This window comes from Dromaius novaehollandiae, chromosome 12 (genome assembly GCF_036370855.1).
Source record: "Dromaius novaehollandiae isolate bDroNov1 chromosome 12, bDroNov1.hap1, whole genome shotgun sequence".
In the NCBI taxonomy this organism is placed as follows: Eukaryota; Metazoa; Chordata; class Aves; order Casuariiformes; family Dromaiidae; genus Dromaius; species Dromaius novaehollandiae.
Window position 1 is genome coordinate 26,112,007 of NC_088109.1, and position 25,710 is coordinate 26,137,716.

Here is a 25,710-nt window from a genome sequence, read left to right on the forward strand (position 1 = left end):
AACCGGCCCTCGAACGGCCCCCGCGGCGCGGAGAGACGCCTTGTTGCGACTAAACTGTAATTCAGCCGCATGGCAAATCTGTGCTGTAATTCGATTTGCTGAAAGGCCCATTTTAACGCCGGTGAATAAATACACTTTTGCCACAGAAAATATTGCCTTTCTGTCTTAAAAAAATGTGAATCACCAAAATGTAAAATGTTCAACCAGACATTAGAGTTGAAAAGGCAAGGAAAAAATGAAAACGAGTTAAAGAAAACAAATACTTTCTGGAAAAGTTTCTATTAACTGGAAAACCAATTTTGCCAGTGATAAAAGTTGAGATGGAAAATTTTCAAATCACCCGACCCTACGCCGATTTTTCGGAAAATGAAACCATTTTTCATCTTGTTCAGACTTTAAAGTATCTACAAAGCACAGCTGCTACTCTATTATTTCTGACACAGAACATCAAAACAAAGACAGGAAAAATTTGACAGTCAGTGCAATTCTGTTTTAGAATAAGACCTTTCAGAAAAACAATTGTAACTTTAACACATCCATTCAATTGCAAGCATATGTTCCACTCTGGAAAAAGGAGCACGCTGGGGCAAAACAGAAGTGAATTCCTTGTTATTTCCTCCAAAACACTAACATTCCTGGAGGCCAAAAGCAATATGAGAATAATCCCACCACTCTTAAGCATGTCGAGTACATCGGCTGCAGCATCGCATGTTCCCCAAGTCAGGCAGCGTTAGAACATTTTAACCCACTTTTCTGGGACGCCTGGCCCACTGCTTTCCCACTAGCAGTCAGCAATGGCATAGAAATGTGTTTTTATAATAGCTGCAGCTGTCCCACGATTTGCGGCAATTCCTTTTGTTTCCAGTGACATTCTTGCCTGCAGAAAAACAATTGGATAGAAATTCCCCATCACCCACAAAACAGAGCAAATTAATAACCCCCACCCTCCAAAGCTCTGTTTAAAAATGCCGGGATATTGCATTTCACAGAGTGACATTTAGTGGGGACAAGTGGAAAGCATGTGCCCCATCGGACACAACTGCTGTTATTAATGTTCCCTTATTCCCAGGCCAGCGCTGCCTTTTCACACGACTCCCAGCTACGGTTTTGAGGGAGGGGTACGTTTTTATTGTGCATGAGATTATTTTGTTTCAATTTTTGCCCTCATGCCATTTCCTGAAGGACCAATCCATGACTAAATTAATTTCCTCACGAATGGATTTTTCTGCCTAAAGCAACCATTCCCCAAGTTTTCCGGTTGTGACCCCCCGTCTTTGTCCCCACCGCGAGCACAAGCACAGGGCTACAGGGAGTTTCTGCCCTGCTTGCAATTCCCCCGTAACTCCAGCAAGCCCCAGCAACCCTGCCGCCTCGCCTGGGAACCACTTTTTGGTGGGAAAAACATAACGGGAACGTTTGAAGAGGGTCTGATCAAGGGAAAGGACTGCAGCAGGTACAGGATGGGAAACCAGCGGGCAGGGGATAAATGGTGCCGGGAACGTTGCATCCGCCTGTGCTAACGAGGCCAGCACGAGGGATTCGTAATGGGTGACTATCAAATAGGACTAACTGTTAAAAAACAGCGTAATAAAAAGATGCCAGAGAGAAGGGAATGAGGTAAACCATTTTATGATGAATCAGCTCAAAAAAATGTAATTGTGGTTGCTATGTTTCCCACCTTCAGTCAGCCTGCCTGCGGCACGGACGTGCTCCACGGAAAGCAAAGGCAGTGCTCATCGGACACGAGCAAGCATATCAGCATTTTGCTGAACACAACCGCCCCTAAGTGTCGTCTTTGCTTGTCTTTGTTGTGATTTTGTCCCAAGCCCCTCGCTGCTCCTCCAACCGCCCATTGCCTGGGTCGGGCGGACGCTGAACCGCGCGGGCTCCTCACCCCCGGGAGCTGCAAAGGGACGGCGCCAGCAGCACGCCGCATCTTGTCCTGCGTTGCTGTTTTTCCTTTACGTTATTCCTTTTATGCACATCTGGGGCTGCTGAAAGATGTCCGGTTAAGAGCCCCGGAGGAGCTGTTTATGCCACCCGGGAGACGACCAGGATGCCCTCCGCAGAAGCCGTGCCAGGCAGCGCTCGCCGGAGCGGCTCCCGGAGCAACGCAGATGCCGGGGGTGAGCCGTGCACCCCGCGAGCCCCCGCTGGAGCCCGTGCGGGAGGCAGGGACTGCACATGCACCTTGCTCAGGTGCGGGGTGGAAGGGGATGCACCAGACCACCAAACCCACTGGTTTTTCCTAAGCCAATGTTCACGCTGATCTCCACTCTGGATGCTCACCTGGGACGAAGAGCCGCATTCAACAGCTCTGCTTTCGGCACGTGGCTGTCCCTGTGCCGCACGTCTTCAGCGGGCGCCGATTCCTCAGCAAAGGTCTTACGTGGTTTCTCGTTTCCTTTAGAGCCACAGGAGGAGGCGGTGCATCAACCATCAGTCTGGACTGTGCACAAAACGACCTCTGAAACTGGTGCAGATCCGTTAAAAAAGCCCCCAAGGACACTAAGCTGAATCACGGTCACGATCCCTCTGCAGGCTGGAAGGATCCCGGGCTGGAAAGTTGCCACAGCTGTTTCTTAAGCTCAGAGATCTCCAAGCATGTTAGTGAAGATGCTTACAGCAGATACATTAAACAAAGCCAAAATCTCTGTCTTCAGCAAAGATAACATTTACAACATTTTAAACTTTAAATGGTGATTTCAATAACATATGATATAAAAAATGAACCTTAACAGGTTGTTAGCAAAAAGCTTGATTTATGTCTCTATTTAATATGTCATAGTTATTCCACCTCTATTCAATTACACCAGGTAATTGCTTCATTAGCTCAAAGCTCCAGTTATTGTGGTAGCATGGCTCTTGAGCTTCTTTTCAATGAAGACATAATTATCTGCATCCAAGCCAGTTCCTCCATCAAAGAAGTCACAGAATTGATAACCTGCTCATCCTTGCATGCAAATGTGTCTCAAGGTCCAGCAGCCAGCAGCAACCTAGCTTGTTTGCCGTTGCTTGGGGAAAATCCTGCGGAACATTATTGATTCTCTAACGCAAAAGGCTTAAGAGTTTACTGAATGGTGCCTGGTGAGAGGCATCAGCAACATTTCAGTCTGCATTAAAGGATCACTCATATCATGCTAGCACCTGAAGCCTGCAAGTCCATGTTTTACTAGACAGCAGGGAAAAATTCCCTGAGGAGGAAACATCCCTTTCCAGGTAACTTGGTAGCGGTAGCCGGTGGCCACAGGTCTGCCCATGTTCACAGAGCGAGTGCACCGGGAATTTTCCAGCTGGTAGGATGCTTCCTTAAAGCTTAGGCTCATCATTACATTTTTGAACTTCAAATGAGCTGCAATCACTATCCAGGCACATGATCTTACCCTGAAACAAATGCAATCATCTTGTTTTGTAGGCTTGTTTAATTGCCTAATATTGGCATTGAACGAAGCACATGCACAGGCGCGTGCACGACATTTTAAGGCATATTAACTTGATCGCGAGCCCTCAGTTTCTCACCATCAGAAGACTGCAAACCCCAGAAACGATCGCTGCCCTGCTGAGAAATTCCCACAGTGTGAGTTTTTGGTGTATCTCCTCACGACAGCAATAGGAGGAACCAGGTCAAGAGGATACTTCCCAAGGCTGTTAAAACTCTCATTGTTTAGCTAGTTATAAATGCGTGCATCGAGAAAGGCAGGGCTTGTTTGGGACAGGACAGGAACTGTGACCTTCAGAAAAACAATGAACGTTTTCATCACACGCTTTGCTGGAAACGCGGTTAGCAGAAACGAAACGCCAGGCTGATGAGCTAAACCACAATTACCAATAGTGATCATCCCAAAATGAACATAGCCCCTTTAATTCAGGATGTCATCATTTTATTTTAACAAGTATTTTAATGAGCCAAAGAAGTAGGCTGAGAACCCCTTCCCATGGCAAAAAGCAGCTGCCCAAAGGTGCTGCAGTGAGAAGTGTCACAGAGTAGGACAGAAACCCGGGCACCAGATTTGCAGGCTGCTGTTTGAGCAGCAGCATAAGCCTGTCTGAACAGATCCACCCCCTGGTGCCTCTTGCCTTAATACAGCTCTGGAAGGAGAGGGCAGTGGGAGAGGCCTCTGCGTCTTTGTCCTGATGCTTCCCCAAATTGTGGCTTGAGAACTGGGCACGCAGTAGCAGCTTCAATTTTCCATGTAGTTCCTAATGGCTCCGATGCTTCATTTAGGTCTGAAACAAGACAAGATGTACTCTCTGGGATTTCTGCTTTGAGTCAAAATTACATCAGGAAGCAAAAGATTTATTTATGTTAATCTTTACTGTATCATTTTAAAACACAAAACAGTTCAGGGTCAGTTGGCTCTGAGGGAAGATTGAAAGCTCATATTAGAGCTGATTTCTAATGCTCCCTTCTTAACCCCTCAATATTCAGACACCTGGATGTCAGGGTCTAAATCAGAGACGGGGATTTCTGCTTCTGAAGAAAATAGGCTGACCAGCTCTTTTACTCAAATTCCCCTTTAGAGAAGGCTGCAGGTGTCAGCATAAAAAGTAAATGTAGGGTACAGAGACCCTCTAACTTAACAGTGCAAGTTTAACCTTAGATACAACACCCACCCAAGCATTTCTCCTAACAGGGCAAATAGCCCATTGCATTAGAAGCAAAGTAAAAAGCACAAAGGGGGAAGGCATGGTTGACACTGGGCATGGAAAGGGCTTGAAGATGTGGTGCCCCAAGGCAGGACGCATGAACAAACGTGCAAGGTCAGAGACAGAAACGCCGGCACCACGCACCGCTGAAGCTGCCAGCTCTGGTTTGCTCCGTGCTGCTGAACGGTGAGATCTGCTTTCGCACGCTGGAATTTGCACGGTGAGGGCCTGGCTGCTGCGATGGAGATGGTGCTCCCTGCACACCGGCGAGGATCCTTACGGCTGCAGCACACAGACACTCCCAGGACCGGCTTCCCCGACTCCTTTTAAAGAGAAGTTGTTCAGACTGAAAAAACATTGGTTTGGGACCAGGGTCTCAGGAAAAAATACAGCGACGAACCAAAAACCAGCTGAACCAACCCTGCCAACGGAGCACCGAAGCATCTGCTAACGCTGAGTTCGCCCCGTGGCACCGGTTTAACATCCATGTCGAGAGTCAGCGCACCGGCAGCACCAGCAGCCTGATGGAGCACATCGATGCAGCCAAGACAGCCAGTTCCTGCCCTGAAAACTCTCTCGTTTGTCCCCAGACCAGTAGTCAAATTAAGACGGATGGCAGCTCACGTCGGGAGAGCACAGCAGGCCTCCCGGCTTTCGAGCGCGCCGGCGAAGCACTGCCCCACTGTCCTCCCTGAGCACCCACAGGCAACCAACACATGCCTAAAAACCGCTCCGAGAAACAGCATCCTTCTGGGGAGACTCAACCTTTTGCACGGTGCAGGGAGATGAAGGTGGACGCAGAAGGGTTCTGGCACGGCAACCGCTTTTCATCCCTGGGGGCAACCCAGCAGCGCTCACCCGAGCTGCCCCCGTCTCCCGCAGCAGTCACTGACACGTGGGAGGACTGGGCCTTTCCTCCACTCATGGTCTCAAAAATGCCAGTATTTGGGGACCCGGCACCCTCCGTCAGCACCAGCAGCTGCTACAGGACTGGTTAAACTGGCCTGAGCCCTGTTCCAAAGCTGCTGGCTCTGCTGACAGCTCGGGGCTGCAGGAGGCGAGCGAGTTTCCCGCGCTGTGGGGATGAAAGAGGGAAACCACGGTTTCCCCCGATGCACAGCACTGATGCGGTCCGTTTCGGCACGCCGCTTGGAAGATGCCATGGCACAGAAAACGCTGGGAACCTCAGTGGTTTCACTTAACCTGCATCAGCAAACTTCTTTTAAAAGAGAAAGGGGAAAAGACCGATTTTATTCCAGACTGACATTTGAAAAATATTCTCAAATTTTGCTGGGTAAGGCTTGGAAGCTAAAGGGTTACGGGACGTACGTGTACAAAACAGCCCTAAGTTCTGCAGTAATTATTAGCCAATTCTTCTTTTCAAGTAATTATTCTGAATGTTCAGATTAGTTGCATTTTCCATCATTTCACCACTGAAGACAATGATCCAGATCCCTACTTGATAAAAATCAGAGTAACTCAATATCGCCTTAGTGGAATTATTTAAATTTGTTCCACTTGGAAAATAAAAACAATAACGTTACTTCACAGTGTTTTAGTCTCCTTTTCATATACATCTTCACACCTGTCAGACACTGCCGTTTTCATAGCAGCTCGGTGTTATTTATGGGACATTATCGTGCTGGGTGGCATTTACACTTAGGAAGCACTCGTAATGGGCTCAGACAGGAAAGTGATGTTTATTTATGAATGCATTCCAAAGACGTTAAGTCACCGATTCATCTCCCCTAACCTCAGGGATTTAAATGAATAACTGAATTTAGGAGTCCAGCAAGACCGAAAATCTAATTTAGGCCTTTCACTAAGAGGTCTGAAGTTAGACAGGACGAGTCTGGGTCTAAGAGCTTCATCTTCAGAGTCTGAAATAAGATGGTCATTCAGGCCCTTGCAAACACTATAACCTAGCTCCATAGCACCTTAATACAATTTTAAATCTTTGAAAAATTGGTGTGCTTCTTTTCTTGAAGACCTAGACTTAGACTCCTCTAATTTTCTTCAGTACTGGACTAATCTTTTCTCCTTTGGGAAGAGAAAATGTTCTCTACCAGCAATAGCAACTCGCTGTGACCTCCACACAGAGCACTGATGCAATCTCCTGGTCTCTGATGACTCAGTACAACCACCTGTATCCTCTTTTGAGGCTTATTTACCATCTCCCCACCCCAGAATGAGGCTTGGCCAGCACAAATGACAGTTGTGACAAATGTACTAAGCGACTGTGCCCTTTTCAGCTCTTCTACTAGCAGAGCCTCCACCTTTTACTTTGAAAAGTATGTGAAAGTTTTGCAGAATTAAAAACAACTCCTTATTTTCTGAGTTCACACCAGCTGTCTTTCACCATCTTCACTATTCTTTTTTTCCCATATCTAGAAAAAAAACGTTACCTGCATTTATTTGAAATCACGATCTTTTGCACTTCTGCTGACCTTGCAATTGGTTGTGTTTCCGCTCTCCACCCCCAGGTAGGAAATGCTGCCTTCAGGGTTGCCAGGTTAACTGGTCTGACCAAAATAAAAAGGGAACATGCAACATTTCCCTGAAGGGACCCACTTAACTGACATGAACAGCATGGACGGTAGATAATATCACAGAGATCCAGCCAACAAAGGAAAGGATGAAATTACTCTTTTGGTGGTAACTCCAGAACAACCTGCCAAGGTTTGTGATGGGCATGAGCTAGAGCCAGCTTTAAAAAGCAGAGAAGCAAAGGTGGACAATTTGGTCCGTGGGACTGGGAAAGATCAGTACAAAGATGGACAGCCTGATGGGAAGACTGGAGAAAGGCCTACGGAGTAACCAAATAGATCTGGAGCCTCGGAGGTGTTTGCTGCTTGAGGGCAGAACGCGAGTCCAGAGGCCCCCGAGCTGCCAGAGAGGTCCGGCCGGTCGTGCTGCAGGAGGGCAGCCGAACGCTGGCACTGTCTGAGGGAAAAGGACAGCGGTGGAGGTGAAGAGACTGATGGACCAGCTGTCAAGATGGAAAGGAGGTCTTGTCCTGCCATCCCCCATGGGGAAACCCATCGGGACCTCTCCAGGCCTGCTTGCCACAAGAGCACAGCCAAGTAACTAAGCAGGACAGGAAAACGTCACCTCTTTGAAAAGTAAATTACCTTCTTCTGTGGTTCTCTACTTGTTAACCCTTTTCAAAGGGTAACCTACGTATTTCTGGATGTCGAACCGCAAACTGCTGGCCACATGGCAGCCCCAGACACGCGCGACCCGTCTGCGTCCGTGCAGCGAAGGCGGTGCCGGGGCGGCCGTGCACGGGCAGCCCAGTCGCTCCGATGCCGTGGTCCAAGCGGAGGAGCAGGCACGAGACCGACAGCGCCCAGACCAGCCGGCGTTGGCAGGTCCGACCTAGCGCAGTGAAAACAGTTGGAGCAAGTGCAAGATTTTATAGCCTGCCACTCTGTGTACATTTAAACCTGAGAATACCAATTATATCCCCGTGTGCTACAGATCTTTCCAAAAGCTTCTGCTGTTCTCTGCACTTCGTCTCTCTATTTACACAAACTACAAATACTTCAGCCTGTAATTTGGTGGTCAGAGCAGCTTTTGGCAGAAACACGTCCATCTCTCATTGAAGGGATTCAAGGGCATTCCAAAAGATTTAAAATCAGCTTTTGGGACAGGCCTTGTTTCATTTGCATAAATCTTTAACACCTAACAACCTATGCTGCCAGCAGCAGGGAACTGACCTTCAACGAGGTAGCAAACTCTACAAATCCTCCCCTGACAGTAAGCCAAGGAATAGATTAAGGCTTATGAGGGCCCTGAACAGGTTTTTCTGCACCAGACTCCCAAGCCTTCTCACGGCTGGCAGCTCCGCTTGCGGCTTGGCTCTCCCTTCCCTGCCCCAAACGCAAGCTTAGAAAGGCTGCGGGTCTCAGATCTCCCCACCCATCCACCCTTCCTCTTCCTAGCGAGCACCACCGGGTCCTCCCTTGGGCAACTGAGCTATCAAACGCAAATGAAGAACTACCTGCCGAAGAAACTACACGTGGGAGGAAAAAGGACATGATTTCCTGCACGGACGCCACAGGGACCTCTGAAACCCTTGGAGAAGGGATTTACTGGCAACTGCTTTCCAAACCCCTGAAAAAATCCTGTTAGATACATTTTTAAGCTATTCGGGAAAATGGAAATGTGAAAGACACTGTCCAGATCTGAGATAATCCTAACAGAAAAAAAACAAAATGAACATTTGAAAGTGGGAGCCCCAGCTTAAACAAACTGCTGCAAGACCACCATAAAATGATTGCAACACGGTTTGGAAAGGGCAGACACCATTCTTCTTACCGAAATGCACGGCTTATGCTGCTATAAAAGCTGCCTTTTCCCCAGTGCGCGCATGTCACTTCACCAAGCTCTTTAATTGACTAGATATTTGAGAGGAAAACTGACTCATGTAGTTGAAAGCTTCCTCTTTCTGTTGTTAACTCGAACTTTGCAGCAATAAAAGTGAAAATCACTCTTCATAGAACGCTTTCACCCATTTTATGTGAGACTTGGTTCAAACTGGGACAAGACACTTCTGGGGAGCTGAGTCACCAGGAGCAATCAAGCTTCCAGAGACCTCAAGTTCTGTACAGCCGATTAAACATGTCACATGAAATTTAGTGGAAAATCAAGCATTTTGATAATGACTGCAGTTTTAGCACATGCACCATAGCACTGGGGGGAGGGAATCTCTGTTTTCCAAAAACAAAATCTTCTTCCCTGAAACCTTCTGCATGCTTTCCTGCTACCTCAAAAACTTGGGAACTCAGCATCCCATACCTGGATTTCCTTCCAAAATCTTGCTTTGAGTTCCTAGCTTTTTGTCTGGCAAAGATGTGGATGTATCATGTGCTGTGTCTTCCATCAGTGACATCAAAAACATCAAGATCACTAACGACTGCAGTGGCAAGAAAAACAGCCTGGCCACACCTGAGGAACAGGCAGCGCAAGGATCCTGGGTTGGTAGTAAGATGGCAGAAATCGGTGGATTTGAACGACAGCGCGTACGTATCAATCCTAGCGTATTGCAGAATGTCAGTGTCAGAAGTGAAAGATTTCTTTTTTATGCTAAACCTCTTCAGCTATAGTATCAGAGAAGGCCTTTCCTCCATCGCTCTCGCAGGGAACTGCAATGCAAAGAGACAGAATTACATCTTTGTTACTGGCAGGGAAGCTGAGGCACAGAGAGGCATCACTTGTCTAAGGTCACTTACCAAGGCAACAGCAGAGCCAGGAATAAAATTCAGGTTTTTTGAGTTTCAGATCTATGCTCCGAGTTCTTTAGTTCAGCAGCTCTGAAATCAGGGTCTCTGTAAGTTACTGCAAATGCTCTGCTGCTGTTCCACAAGACAACACTAAAAAAAAAAAAAAGATTGAGTGACTTCATAGTATTTTTGATTAAACAGTCTGTTGGTAGCTATGCATCATGGCCTGCTAAGAACACATAGCAGCTGCCACTGATTCACAGTCCCACCTCTCCGCAGAGCGCTGAATTAAATTCACCCATGCTTTAGAGGTCTCTGGCTGTTGAGCCCGGAGGAGGAATCTGACTGGCAGGAGTTATCTGGTACATACAGAACACCGGTAACCATCCACATCCCAGGAGCTCATTCATGGCTCCGGAAATTCACTCCAAATCAGATACTTCTGCTTTATTTAGTAGGAACACCTCAACCATCGGGTGGGATTTCTCTGTGGCTCTGCTTAGAAGGCACCACACGGACGCTCAGTGTTTCCCCTACTGTTAACCCCCCCCCCCCCCATTTTTCTCATAACCCCCACAACTCTTTCCACAAGAAAGAGAAATCAGAGGAATTGTACAGGCAGCAGTTCACTGGATATGCTCCTTCTTCAAACTCCTCTCTGATAGACCGCAGGGAGCTTCAAGAAAGGAAGATGGAAAAACAGAGAAAAAGACAGAAATAGGAGGAATCACAGAATATGCAACATGCCCCAAAGCTCTGCATAACCAAAACGTACAATATCTGCAGAATTTTGAGAAGCCAGATTTGGCCTGCCTAGTTTCCTACCCTCATTTGCTTTGAACATGAGTGGAGGGAGCTAGCAATTAATCATTTGTACAGAACATAGCTCTCCTTTGCATATGTTATTAACTACATTAAAGATGCTGAGCAGTTCCCTGACACACACAGAGCAATGCGATGGAAACCTGCATCCTAAGCCAGAAGTGGAAGCAAAAACATCCCAGTTTATCACTTGCTGTAAGATCTACAGTGATAGGTTTGCCCCAAAAGACCCTGCTTAATTAGCACATCAAGCTTGAAGGAATTCCCTACTTAAGGCGGGACTATGCTCAAGGTCACAGGCGCCCAGCTGGGGTCCTGGCATCCAAAACGCAAGAATTTTGGCAGGGAAAACCTGGCGGCACCTTGCCAAGTCAGAGGGAACATGTGGTTACAGTTCTGCTCGATAACCCCACAAACATTTTGAAACGAGCTCTCCCACTTCAGGTCCCCAAATCTTTTACTCACTGGATGACAAAAATACTGACAATATGTACTGATGGCTGACAAAGAACTACCATAAAAGGAATAAAAAGGGTAACTGCCCTGTGGCAAAGGTTATTAGTATCAACGGGACTAATCGACTAATCACGACAGTGTCAATATGCACAGGAAAGTGGAAAAGCAGGTAAGAATTAAGACAAACAAAAAACTTACTTGAAGAATTACTGTTTGTACCTCTTTATTGCTGTTGCTGATCTCATCCACATTCCCCTCATTTGCTTTCCTCCTCCAGTGTCTTCTCTTTTCTGAAACCAAAGAGAGACTCACCCAAGACAGGCAGGTTTCCAGGCACACAGCAAAGAGTCTCGAGTTTCTTCAGCATTTGCCCTTATGAAGGCAGAACACAGGATCTTGTCTTCTGCATCCTGACAATGTAATTTGTAACACAGCATCTGAGTGATTTTATTTTCCAACAGTTGTCATTGATTCCGCTTGAAATGAACTAACACAACATGCATCTTTCTTTCCTGCACTGTGACAGATTATTCCACAATGCTGTGCTCCAAACCTGGACCACTTTGTTACTCTGCAGGTCTTCAGCCTTCTGTCTGGGGTGATGGGGACCCAGCTCGATCCACAGAGCACCTGCACATGAACATCAGCATCTGCCTCACCACTGCACCTGGGAGGGGGCTGATACTGGATCTCTGAAAAGCCTTCATCTGCCATCAGCAGAACGAGGAGCATCCCATCCCACTTGGAGAGAGGAGGGCTGTGCAAAGCAGGGCAGGGCAAGGCAGAGAAATGGACAGCAGTTTCTTGCACTGGGATGTATTGATGGCCACTGCATAACCCCTGCCACCCTCAAAAACTCCTGGTAAAAATTCACTTGGTAATGGCCGTCTGTCTCATAACGGTCTAAGGTTGGCCCTCAACCTGCAAGATTCATGCTCCCTTCTCTGTTTCTTGCAGGAGCAGCCCCAGGCTCATTGCTGCAAGCTGGGCTTTCTGGGGAGCGCTTTGCTTCTGACCAGGGGGCTTTGCTTTGCTCGTACCCAGGTCCGGCGCTCTCCCCTCCGTGCTGCACAGGATGAAACCCAGCGAGTGCACAGGAGCCAGCCAAAAAACTGCTGTCTGCCTACAGCCTCCCATCCTCCCTGGAGCGGGAAGCACTTCCTCGCAGAGCGGCCGCAGCAGGTCACGCCATGCCGGCGGCTACGCCGCGAGCCCTCATTGCCTACGTGCCGCCAGGGCAGGAGAGCTTCAGCTCCTGGGACAGCGCTGGCCATTTCAAAATACGCTGCCGCCTCCTTCGGTCTATGGAAGAAATGAGATCCTTCCTAAAAATGTTCCTTGCCTAAGGAAAACAAGAGGAAGGACAGTAAATAAGCTTTTTGAAAGGACCCCAAATGGTTAACTGGAATTAGCTGTTATGGATAGGAGCGACACAACAAAAATTTATCAACTCTCTAGGGCACAATTTACTATTGAGAGCAGCAGTCAGCTGATGAGAAATTGAGATGTGAGTTAAAACAGATGATGTCAGGTGGGAATATCTCCCACACAGAGTGCACGTCACAGAGAGGGTCAAAGCCCCAGAACGACAGCCGGCCCTGAGAGTCTGAATTATGGGCTGTACCTTCGTGAAGGGAAGGGAAGTGCCCCAAATCCAGGTGCTGCACAGAGCTGCCTGTATTCCTCCGGAACGAGCCTGCGCTTCGAGAGGTTCTGCGTGGGGCTGAGAGCCTGGTGCAAGACCCGCTGCCACGGAAGGGCAGGAGCGGCGTTGGTCACGTCTCAGGTCCACGTCTCAAACACAGGACTCACCAGCTCCGCAGGGCAGAACGATGGGAGGAGAGGGAAGCCGAAAAATCCAGGTGGAAAGAGCTTCTCCCACCCTGCAAGGAAACCAGAGTAACACTGAGATGTGCAGAGACCGTGCCTGGAGCTGACTGCTTGCTTTTCTGACTAGCACTTTTTGCTCCTCTGTTTCCTTGCAATCCATCAACTGCCATCCACAGTCTCTTCTCCTGGGACACCCACTGCATCTTCCCTGACAGCAGTGTCTGCTGAGCTGAGCACGAACCACCGAGACCAAAACTGCAGCGATCCCAGCCACACTCCTATTTGCAGTGATCCAGGTCCCCGGACTCTCTGCTTAGCTCTAAGTGCAAGGCAAAACACCCAAAAAGGTGCCCGTGTGCTGCAGGGGCACTGGCACCACATTACCAGCCTCGTCTGAAAACCTTGAGAGGACAGACTGGGGACGACATCTCAGCAAGCCTTGAAGAAAAAAAGCAGCGCCTTAGGATGTGCTGTCACTAGTGATGGCCAGCACTGCAGGCAAAATAGTATCTTGAGCAGAAACAGAACAAAAGGTCTTAAAGAATGACAAAAAGGTAGTCTATGATACAGCTATGATCAAGATTGTTTTTGCCACAGTGAGGATGAAAATACAAATTAATATAATTTCAAAACTCTAACTTCATGAATGAAAAGATAATGCTCTGAGGAGCACATCTCTTGAGGACCCACAGGCTTGACATGCATGTCTGCAGAGAGATTTTTTTAAATGTCTGCTTCCCTAGTCTGCAAAAACTGAAGTGACATAAACATTACAATTCTGGATCGTGAGTACTTGGATGCAGCAGTTCCTAAAACCAGAGACTGGGGAATTTATGCATTGGGTTATAAGTTCAAAATTTTGTTCAAAGCGGAGCCAATATATATGAGTCACCTATCCAACATAACTATACTACAGAGAAATAGTTTATTCTTCTGGGAAATGCTCCTAGAATGCAGAATCATTTTACTTTGGGAAGCTATGTGTTTAGATTAAACATGCTGCAATGAGACTTCTGTTTTTATTTCAACTAGCACAGTTCAGAAGCCGTGCTTCAGATAAATCATTTGCATTTGTAAGTCAAGATTCAATGCGAATTGCAAACAAATCGTTGATTGCAGTGCTATTCCAGCAAGGTATTAAAAAAACAAAAACAAAAAACCCCCCAAACTTCATCCAGAGATCAGAAAAATGGTAGTTGAATTGATTTTGATCATACCTAGAGAGGAAAGAATGTCCTCCTTGCTGGAAAACAAAAGCATGCTAAAAATCATTACCAGCTGAGAGGACCTTAGCAGAAGAGAAGAAATCAAGTTGTTTCATCAGTTATTGTAATTTACAACTGCCACAACCTTTCTAGCCTAGAGACAACCACTGCCCATGTCAGGACATTCCCAGAGCTCGAGGTCCCTGTCCCACAGCATCGCCCTGCCTTTAGGGCACCCCGTAAGTGCCAGCTGTCACCCTGACACCAGGTCGCTGCGCTGATGCCACGGGGCAGCTTGCATTGCCCTCACTGGGTTTTGGATCACGGATCAGCCCGCTCCGTTCCTAGGAGGAGAGATGAACATTGCGATTTCAGAAAAATGCAGAGTAGTTACCTGGGATGAAGAGGCTCAGGAGAATTGTACCCCTAAACTGTTTAGCATCAGGCCATTTGGGAACATTTCAAGTCACCTCCAGGTCTTTGGGCAACACAGCATGTCAGCTACCCTGCAGTTCTGGGGAGGGCAAAGCTACACTGATGTAAGCATGGGAAACATTTTGGGTGTTTGCAAGAACTCCTTGATACTAGCACAGCTTTAAAAACTAATTCTGTACTTTAAATACAGCACAGGTCACACTAGCTACAGAAAGCTAGTAGAGAGAAACAAACCTGTGACCTGAAGCTCTGGAAGGGACCCGTGTGACAAGAGCAGCTACTACCCATTTTGCTGTTCACACTGCCGAGGTGAGTTGCTCTTCCCAGAGGCAGATCCGAGCTGCAAAGGCTACATACGGAGTTGTGGGTGAAGACTCTGTCACAGCATATCAACAACCACATAAATTACTCATGCCAAAGTGTCACCGCTCTGCCCTTGAAGGAAATCAAAAAAGAAAAATATACCACTAGAGAGAAGACACTCATGACCTATTTTCCATGAAGAAAGAACATTACTTAACATACAGAGAACCCAAATGTCCTGACATACCTCACTGAATAACCAAAGTTTATGTTACACAAGGCTAGAGGTCAACAGAGAGACTATAAACCACTAATTGCAAGGCTGAAAGGGTTTCTGTCCTAGTTTGAGTGATAAAGCCCGCGTTCACATCTTTGTATTAATGCTAGGCTTGTGGAGAGATTTAAAGGTCACTAAACCATTACCATGAAGCATCTCCCTGGGGCACATGAAAAAAAAAAACTGGAAATCACTGCACACTTAATGAGGCACTGATGTGTCTACATGGGAAGATTCACCCCGTGTCCTAACAATTCTCCTCTCATTCAAGCACAAAGTTATGCAGCAATGGAAAAAAAATCCACAAAGGATTTTCCTATTTACAAGCTCATAGCTGTTTATTTTAGCATTAGAAGAAAAAGCTCCTAGCTGTCCTCCAGGCAAAAAAGGAATATACAAAGGCACAAGGTAAGAAGAGCAGAGCAAAGAGAAAAATGCCAGGAAAACTCTGTTTTGATGAGAAGGAAGCCTGCTTGGAAACGTCACGTAGTCAGCTGCAGCTAGGGAGCTGAGTTCTTTTCCAATTTATAACCGCCTACTTCACGGTCACCCATCTTTATTGGGAAAGTGTGTGCAAGAACCACACATCATCAAGCTACTTAAAAAGGGATTTACAAAGCAGTGGTAGCCAATGTCAAGTGACTCTACATCAAACTCCAATCCAAAAAAGCGATACTCATCTAAATCTTGGGCCAGGGACTTGGACAGGGACAATGTCTCTATTGTGCTGAGCTCCAAGAGATTAAAAGCAAATGTGCTCCCAGTGTGAAATCTCCTCACACTCCTCACTCTTCTCTTCCGCTGCTGCTGTTGCTAGCGCAGAGTGAGGGTCGGACTTCCCAGACTCACCGAGCACCAGCTACAGCAGTGCCCGACTGGCTGATAGGAACACGCAATGGTACGTTGGCTAGTCTAGCTTTAGCAAGAGCTCACTGGACTGGAGTCATCGCGTGCCTCGAAATCATGCTAGTACCAAAGAAAAGGTGATTGTAATGGATGTCTCTGACAGCAGCCAATTCCCCACTGCCGTTTCTTCATACAATTTTAATTTCCCTTTATCCAGCCAATACAGGTAGTGACATTTTTCTAGGCGCAATCAAACCATTTTCAAAGCAGTAAATCTACAGTGTCAGCACCAATTAGAACTGAAACCTTGGGGAATCTCAGGCAAACCACCTGCCTGCAGTAGCAAAATTGCTGCAAGTTTCATTACTGTTGTACCAAAGAGCAATCCCACCTTGGGACTCACGCCGTTGTTATGGAAGATCTGATGGAGCTGCTTATAATTAATCCCATCCTCTCTTGTTTTTATAGTAAGTAGGAAGATAAATAACACTTTTTAAAGACCTAAATAACTATGCAGATAACAAAGACGGACAGAATTCTTGAAGTTTATAAAAAAATCTCAAACTTTGGGACTGTGATCCCTCCTCACTATTTTTAAACCCACCAGTACTGAAATATTAACACGCCTGGGTCTGGGAAACACAAACCTGGGATTTTAAAAGCTCATGCTCCAAACTCAGGTGTTGTTCTAACTCTTTGGGTTTTCCCCGATTTTCTGCTGTCTGATCTAACCCCAGAGCAAAATACAAAGCAAAGAGCAGCCCAGGAGCAAGGCTTATCCATGCAGCCGAGTCCCTAACCAAGGTGCAGCATTCAGATCTAAGCCGACCTATGCTCCTGGTGCTGGAAGGTGTCCGAGGCATTGGGCACCCCTGCAGCAAGCTCAGTCTTCAGTGCCGTTGCACCTGAGTTACAGTCCAAAAGCAACAGAAAGGACCAGATCTCAGCCTTTCCCCTACCAGCAGGTCTGCCATCTCACTTTACCAGCCCTGCCCAAGCAGACCTCAGGTCATTGCAAAATGCTTAAAAATGTGTCTTCATTTTTTTTGAAAGTACAGTCACCTTGACTAAGGGTACCTGAACTCCTCCTCTGCCTGATGAGTTGAGCAAAGGAGCCCTGACAGAGGGCGATGGAGAAGCATTCCTCTGCTGTTGCTGCTCCTTCCTTGCAGAGAGACTCCACAGCTGCCTGGCCAGCACTGCTGATCACTGGGGAAGGGCAAAGAGCAAGCAAAAAAAATCAACCTCAGGCCTACTTCTGCAGGAGCCTCTGGAGGACCCTGGGAACGCTGAGTACTCTCAGGAGATGCTCAGAACCTTGCAACAGCAGGTCCTCAAGGTGCAATATTCAGGGCCTGAGATCGAAAATGCTTCGTCAATTTTATGAGCCGATTCCCACGGTAATCTTCGCTTTTGTCTCTTTGGAGCCAAAATACCAACCCCTGCCCAGAATAGCAAACCACAGGCCTAGCGACTCTCTGCTTTATGTGCTCGAATTAAATGTTGTTTGTTATTCTAACTGAAACGCAATGCAAGATGAAGAGTATGGCTGAAAACCAGATTTTCTGGAGCTTCCATTAAGCCCGATCATAACACAGTATACTTAGAGAAAGGTGAATTTGTGCATTTCCCAGTCCTCTGGGGGTGAACAGAAGAAAAAAGGAAGTGCCTTGCCATGCAGAAGAAACCACCTGATTCCTGCAGAGGAAGGAGGAACAAACACAACACTTCTCACTTGCTGAGATTTGTTTAAAAACCTAACTATTTGCCTTTTAGGTACTGTCAAGTGTGTTTTCTAGACATTTATTTCTATGCTGGATTTGTATGATTAACTGTATCCAATTAGAAGATACCCTCTTAAATGCTTCCACAAAAAAAAAGGAAAAATAAGTGGGCCCACATTTGGGATGTAACCCAAAGGAAGTATCTGTACAGAAATGTGCCTCTACAGCAAAATATTCCAAGTGCTCCTTAACCTGGACCTTCAGAGCTAGATTGACACCACATCAGATACACACACACACAAAAGACTGAAACCGTTTAAAGAATTTCGGCAGCCAGGCACCAGAAACTGTCATAGCCCTACGTATTTCAACAGGGAGTCGCAGCTCTGTATCAGCAGACCAATTCATTGTTCTTGAAAAACGTCTCCTGAAAGGGAAACTTCATTGTTCTTAGTCCTCACATGGTGCTCCTTTCAGCCATCTAGCTTATCTTTTCATGCTTTCCAATTTTTTTCCTTGTGCATTTCTCCATTTATTTGGTTTTTCACTCCATTTCATTTTGCTTCCTTTCATTTGTTGCATTTTTATATTTGCTCTCATCCATTCTGTTTCTTAAGACACTTGTTCTTGAAAGAAAACAGTTGTTTACATCACATACCCTATTGTTGCCTTTAATTTTCTCAGTTCCTCGAATTTTTGGAGAAGACATAAAGAGGAGGTCCTGACCTATTGTGGCTATCGCTGCAGTTCCCACGGCTCTTCAAGCAAAAGCAAACCCGAATGTCCTTGCCAAATTCCAGTCTGAGTGATTGCATTCTGCCAAACTAGATTTTGTCTGTCGTGTCTACCATAGAGCATTCAACTCTCCTCACTGTCTAACTACTCAAAACGTCATTGTCCACTGTTAAACATCTGCTAGGTTCCACTCAAGAAGTGGCTGAAAGAAATGCTGCAGAGCCTAATGTGGTACGACTGCCCGCAACGCACATCTGCCTTTGTGGTAGTGGTACGTCAGCGGTGCACAGCCAGCCTGATACCAGCCTGGGACAGAACTTGGCCTGCGATCAACAGATTTCTAATCTGTGTATTATCACCGTACGATAATGATGATTGTTGCTAACATCCATAATTCTCATGTTCCTCATGACAACCAAGAGTACCGTTTGCAGCCTAGGAGTTTATCTGGAAGACACTCGCGGTTTCTCTGGAGGCACCAAGTACCGTCCTCCTCAACATCTACCGCAGTGGATGTCTGCTCAGCATTTCTGTTGCTGCCCAGTGCTTTATCTTAGAAGCATGATATTAACTTTCCCTCTACAAACCACATAGCAAGCTTTTTTGACAAAGCTAAGGAAAAATAAGTTATATGGTGAAAGGGAAAACACCAACTCAAACGTGAGATGCGGATGTAAAGAAAAAAAGATTACCTAAATTTTGAAGATGACATGATTTTGGACATTCAGATTCAGACAACTTAGCAAGATCTCACCTGCAGAAACTGTTGGTCTCACTCTTGCAAATCAGGTTTCTGGGTACTTTCAGTCTGTTTTCATCTTTGATTTGGTAAAATGGACTTTAGTAACATCATGACAAAAGAACATTCCTCGATACCTGCATGCATTTAGAAAAACAATGCTGTTGTTAAAAACAGCTCCCTTGTAAACACACAGCTACCAAGTTGACATTATTTTAGGTAAGAAAGTAAGGTTTTGGATTACTGAATGCAAAATAATATTAATAATCAAAATTACTTGCTGCCATAAATGTAGAAATGCGTTGCATTCATGCATTGCCATGTACTGCAACGCACTCATGCATTGTCTTTCCCTCAGCTTGTGTGCACAATCTGAGTACTCAATTTACCACATTCAAGGGTTTTTAACAGAAATCCCGTTGTTGACTTATTTAATTTGGAAGCACATGGAGAAGAGCGTGTGAGATTTTAGAAACAAAGAAACTTGATTTTTTAAGAATTTTAGTTAATTTAAATTTTAAGCTAAACATAATGCAATAGTATCCTTTTCAAATAGAATAACATTTCTTATCATCAGTCATTATTTCATAGGCACAAAGGTATGCTGGATCTATAAATATGGCCAGAAATATTCTCCTAATTTCACTGGTATGTTAAAACTTCACTTAGGTCTGTGAAAGCCATTCAAAACAGCCTTGCCTAAGTTTATATAAATTAGATATTCTAAAAAACACTTTAAAAAAAGCTTTTCTCAGGCAGATCCTCTGTGTCTCATCACAGCAAGCAAACTATAGGACATCGAGGAGAGGGATTAGACTGCAGGGGGAGGCACTGGCTCCTCATTCTTCCCTTCAGATCCCTTAGATGATCCCAGTCTGCAAAGGGCTGGCCTTTGGTAATGGAAACCACTGCTTCTGAGAAAGAATGTTAATTCCTCTCTGCTATAACTCACTTCTTACTGAAAAATATACTTCCAGCTTTTTCCCCAGAGACCAGTGACTGCTGATGAGGTTATTCACATGGAATAAGGTAGACTGGTCTGGCACAAACCAGTATCTGCCCATTCACACCAAGCCAGGTGAGAGTCTGACTTCTCCATTTGAACTTGAGAGATTTCCCTACTTAGCCACAAAGTGTCCCAGGGATGCAGCACTTAACGCTCTGCTGAAAACAAAACACAATGCTAAACAAAAATGTGCGACTTTGTCCAGTTGGCAAGGTCAGCATCATTCCTAGAAAGCTCCAGTTTGTTACAGAAACATGAAAGCAGACACTGCAAGGAAAAAAAAACCTCTCTCTAGTTCTGCACTGTTTCCTTGTTTACCAGCCGAATTTCTAAGAATTCGCCACAAGGAGCAGAAAAGGTTTCGTCGCAGTCGTTGCCTAAGCTGCTGGCTCGCGGGGCTCGGTTGCGCAAGGACGCACGGGGCAGCGGCTGCAGCAGCGCTGGGGACCGCACAAGCACCAGCCATGCAAGGGCACTGAACCGCTTGACGACGATTTTACGAGCTCTTGATGGCTCGTATCTGCCACCAAATACGAGTGAGTCACTGCCATTCTGCTTCCTTCAGCGGAAAATAAAACTTGGCTGTTTTGTAAGTGTGGCTCGTTTACGAGCAGATTTGTTAATAAATTACTTCCTCCGTAGTAACCATCCCCCAAACACCCAGGACCTTAACTCCTTCTCATGCCAAAGAGTTTTGCGTTGGCTTTCAACTGAAGTCAAGCTCGGATCAAGTGTGAAATGAATTCCCATGAAGGCAGAACCATGGTTATGCTCCCAAATCCCACTTCAGCCTCTGTAATACCATTTGATTTACCAGAGTTTACTAAAACAAACAGCAGAAGTGGTACTTAGAGGCACAGCATGCCTTCTGACTGACAGCGCGTTTCAGGGAAGTTTTCTGTGCAACAGGATAACATCTTCATGAGCGACTGCTGTGTCTGAGCAGGGAATGAACCCACGCAACCTATTTAATTTTACAGCCATCTGAAATTACTTGCAAGTCATTTCCTTTTCAGTCATTAAGAGCTTCACTGAAATAACCTTCTTTCACCTCTTGTTATGAATGGTACCAAACAGAGTAGTCAGTCATTTTTTCCAGCAGTATTAAAAAAAAGAGCCACCAAAAAAAAAACAACCCCAAATTGGTGCCGAGTATGTTCACGTTACTGCTCAAATTCTAGCGACAACAAACAGAACCCAGTTAGAGGCAGGTGTAAGAAACTCGGTTCCTAAAGAACAGCCGATCCATTCGTCACCACAACACCTCAGTGACATTTCTGTTGGCATACTCGGGTTTCACGTCTTGCTGCTTTTATTTCAGCCCCTCCATTCTGGCCATAGATGTTTATGGAGCTTCATTTGAGTTCTGTGTTTGATTTCTGGTCAATCTCTCACCCTGTAATTCCCTATTTTTGCTAAAGTTTTTGCTTTTGACATGGAAAACCAGACCTGTGAAGATGCTCAATAAAAGTTTACTGCAATAAAAGTCCCAGTAGTGCATTCAAAATTAGGTGTACATGGGATTTTAGTGGTTCACTACTCCCTGTACTGAAGTTCCCTTCACCCAACAAAACAAGACAGCCAACTCCGTTACTTTAAATCATATGTGTAATACAAATATTTTCATGATCACTATATTGCTTGCTTTCCTTGTTTGTATTTTTAATAGCTGTTGTGTTGTCATTTATTAGATGTGCTATTATGCCTCGTCTGAGCGCTGCAGTGTCCTCAGAAGCATGTGAAAGGTGTTATAGAGAATAAATCACAGGAAATTAATCACAGTTCTATCACAGAGACACTGTTAAATCAAAGTAAGTGCCAAGTCCAGTACACATCCTAAACTGTTTACAAAGCAGCAATTCAAAGCCTTAAAGAACATTACTAGAGAAGAGCTCCATGCCAGGACAACGGGCCACTCTGCTAACTCAGATACAAAGACAAATGGCAACGTCTGAAAGCAGGCAAGGATGTTCCTCTCTTGCTGATGTCTTAGCTGTGGTGAGTATTCGACACTCAGGTCATTTTGTGCCATGCCTACTGGCATGGCAACAGCAGTTCCATTATATTAGTCCTCACTACTATTATTATTATTTAAATTACTGTAGCACTTTGGGCACCGCAGTTCTTTATGCTAGACATTGCATGAGGAAAGAGTGATGCACAAAAGAAAAAAAAAATCACATAAATCAAAAATGGTCACTACCTCAAAGAGCAAACCATCCAAGTGCAAGACGAGAGGACAGTCAAGACAACAGCGGGGACACCAGGAACGGGACAACACTGCCCAGCAAGGTAGGAAGTGGTCTCAATACGCCAGCAGCCCAGCAATCATCAAAGCCTCTTTTGTGGACATCATGAAAGAATTTACATGAGAACTGAGAGCCCCTTGAGCTGGCTGGAGACGAAGATGGAGCTCACTCAGAGCATGATGCTGCCAAGGAGACTATGCAGGGGCATCCGAGCCAGCTGGAGGCAAGAGTCACCCTCCCAACAGCGGCTGCAAGATGACAGGGCAAGAGAAGATAAATATCAATCTCAATATATTGATAACAATATATATCACACAAAGAGTTGACTGAGGGGACAAATATTATGACAGAGGAGAAGGAGCCAGGAAACAGATACAAAAAAGGGATTTTCAGAGCAATTACCTTGTAAAATGATCTTGTCAGCAGCATTCTGGATATGTGAGGAAGGAAAAGTTCCTTTCATTAAGGCCACTCAAAAGGAACTAGTTAAAAATTTGCTTAATGCAGTCCAAGAGAAAATAGGCTTCTTTGACTAACTTCTAGAAAGTTTAGAGAAGGTGGTGATGAAACCCAATCTTTTCAGCTCCTCTCACCATGCCATATATAGGTCCAGCTAGCTTTGAGGCCCAGGGCCTCAAACAGTTTAGGCCACTGTGCCAATGCAGTCCTCCTAGGCTGGGCACTCCTTGATCATTTGCGATTTACTCTAATTAAAGCATGAGCTGCAGAGATATGGCATGTCACAGGACTGGGACCGCAGATTCACAGACACCATCTCTGAACCCAGCTGCAGAGCTTGGACTTGGGCTTACACAGGTACTGCATGCCCTCAGCTCCCTCCGAGTCATGTCTGAGGAACAGGCCCATTAATATAAACAGAGGTGGCAGAATCTAAACCAAGAGCCTTTCATGACATAGCTTCTAAAATGAGTCACAGCACTAGATCAATAACACAACACAGCCAGATCGATAGCAATTCAAGCGAGCAGCTGTGGCTCGGGACATGAAAGCCGGGCTAAGAGCGAGCACACTTGGCTACTCCTTGGGCTTGTAAACCTGTGATGAAAGGCTCCTTTGTTGCTGAGAGCAGGCTCGGGCATTCATGCAGAACACTTCTTGTGCTTTCAGGTGAGCTGTACTGAGCCCTGGGATAGCAGAGAACTGAATCCTGAGGAACGCAGAGCACTGGGAGCTCTTGCATCCCTGGCTTAGGTGGCTAAGTGTCACCTAAAGTGATTTATGCGTGCTTTAAGTGCTGCTGCGGGGCAGAGACCAATTGCTTGCCTTGGCTTAGCTGCAGGCCCCTGGGTGAGGTGAAGCTTTCTGGAGGAAGGGAGAAAAACAGTGTCTTTTGGAAGAGCTGGTATGATGGAGGAAGAAGAGAGAAGGGGTTGCAGCAGGAGTAGGGACTGGGAAACTTACGTGGGTAGAAGTGAAAAGGAGTTTCCAAAACACAGAGCTAGCTGTGGGGTTTGCTGCAAGACATGAATCTGCTGAGAGCTGCTACACAGGAGGCGCAAGCAAAAGACACCCTTACCTGGAAGGACACAGTAGGCCAGGAGATTTGTCTTCAGACCATTTCTTCTAATCGGTCTCCTCCAGCAGACCTGAATTCACTCTATTTTCTAGTTTAGTGTTTGTTATTCCAATGAAACATAGCTTTAGCAAGCCAGTCATACAAGAGTAATGGGTATCACTTTGCCAGGGGACTGTTATCGCTGGACATCTCTGTCACCAGAAAGCTGCAAAGACAGAAATATCTGTTAAGTTCCTTATACACAAACTTGGAGCAAACAGACGCCAAAATTCAGCACTCTCAGTAGCTAAATCTCTGCAGTGCAGAGACATTTACCTCTGAGTAAGGAAACCTGCAGTCTGGTATCCTGGCAGCTAGAGAGATGGTGCCTTTCTATCTCACCGTAGGAAGAGCCCTTTTTAATACAAATCATAACAATAGCAAGTCAGTCTGATCATTTTAGGTCTTCTATAAATTCCAGTCCTTAACTGCTGTAGCACAGCACAGATTCCCCACAAACATCTACCTCCCCGTCCTTCTGAGAGCACATTTCTCACTGTACACAAGACAAATCTTTTCAGCGCATACACTCAAGTGCCAGGAATATTTCTTCAGGACCAAATTCATTTATGACGGATTTCTTCTCACGCAAGTAGAAGCCACACTTTGTCCAAAATTATTTCTCTGTAGCTCATTTTCAATCTGTTCCAAACTCAGGGTGTTACCCTGCCAGAGATGTAATACATTTGTCATGAGCTGCTCTGGGATACCAGTAAGCAACGTACTCCTGCTCCAGCAGAAGAGAGGGACACCCCAAAGAGTTGCGTTTTGTTAAAGCAAGCAGGATAGCATTGTTGGAAGGGTCAGGTTCTTTACAAATCCATCTTCCTTTCACCTTGAGTCAACAGAATAATGAGACTTGGGGAGTAAGGGCAGCTCTCACAGCAGAAAGCAGAACATAGGCATTACCTAGATTTACTTCTGGTTATAGAAAGAATGTCAGCCCTAGAAAAGGCTGCCTCTGCTTTTAGCTGTCACAGCCCCAGGGATAAAGATGAAGATTGAATTCCCTGCATACAGCCTTGTAGGCGGCCCAGGACTGAACAGTTTCCATTAGGAGCGAGTGCACCAGCTTGCATCGCAATTGCCTGGACAAGAGGATGTAAGAAAAAGCACAGCTTGAACAAAGCATAGAAATAGCAGACCTAGACTGAAGAAATACCAAGTGTCCTCCTTCCCTATGGATTTTAGGGGAAGCTGAGGATGCCCAAACCTTTACTAGACTCAGGCCTAGATGGCAATTATTTTTGTTGGGGAGTAAAACAAGAGTTGAAAAATAAACAAGGCTCACAAGTGACATAACAAGACAAAAAGCACATTATGTGGTATTCCATAAACCAAGTTTATATAACACAAAAAGCCTCCCTCAAAAATCATATTTAAGCCTTTCTTTTTTGGATATCAAAATAAACAGCGATTGCTATTTATGATCATTTTGCTTACACAGGAAGGCTGTTGTCATAGAGCTGCAATGTCTTGGCAGACAGCAATGGAAATGCAGAAAGCAAGTAGGTGAGGTGATATTTAGCAAGCAGCAGTAATAGAAACACCCCTCACCTCCACGCACACTTTCCAAGAGCCCATTTCTTCTTCCCAACTGGAGGATGGAAACTAGCTCGTGACCATTTAGATATC

At 45.7% G+C, this 25,710-nt stretch overlaps 1 long non-coding RNA gene across 1 annotated transcript; it reads right to left on the minus strand.

The window, feature by feature from the left end:
* Positions 1-263: 263 nt before the first annotated feature.
* On the minus strand, positions 264-25,047 carry LOC112982909 (uncharacterized). The gene is made up of 10 exons (XR_003259101.2): positions 24,352-25,047; positions 24,037-24,241; positions 22,454-22,747; positions 19,260-19,381; positions 14,855-15,055; positions 12,775-13,033; positions 11,370-12,492; positions 9,882-10,022; positions 4,792-9,794; positions 264-4,227 (listed from the first exon to the last, which is right to left on the minus strand). It is a non-coding gene; the product is annotated as an uncharacterized LOC112982909 (long non-coding RNA).
* Between the last annotated feature and the right edge of the window lie 663 nt (positions 25,048-25,710).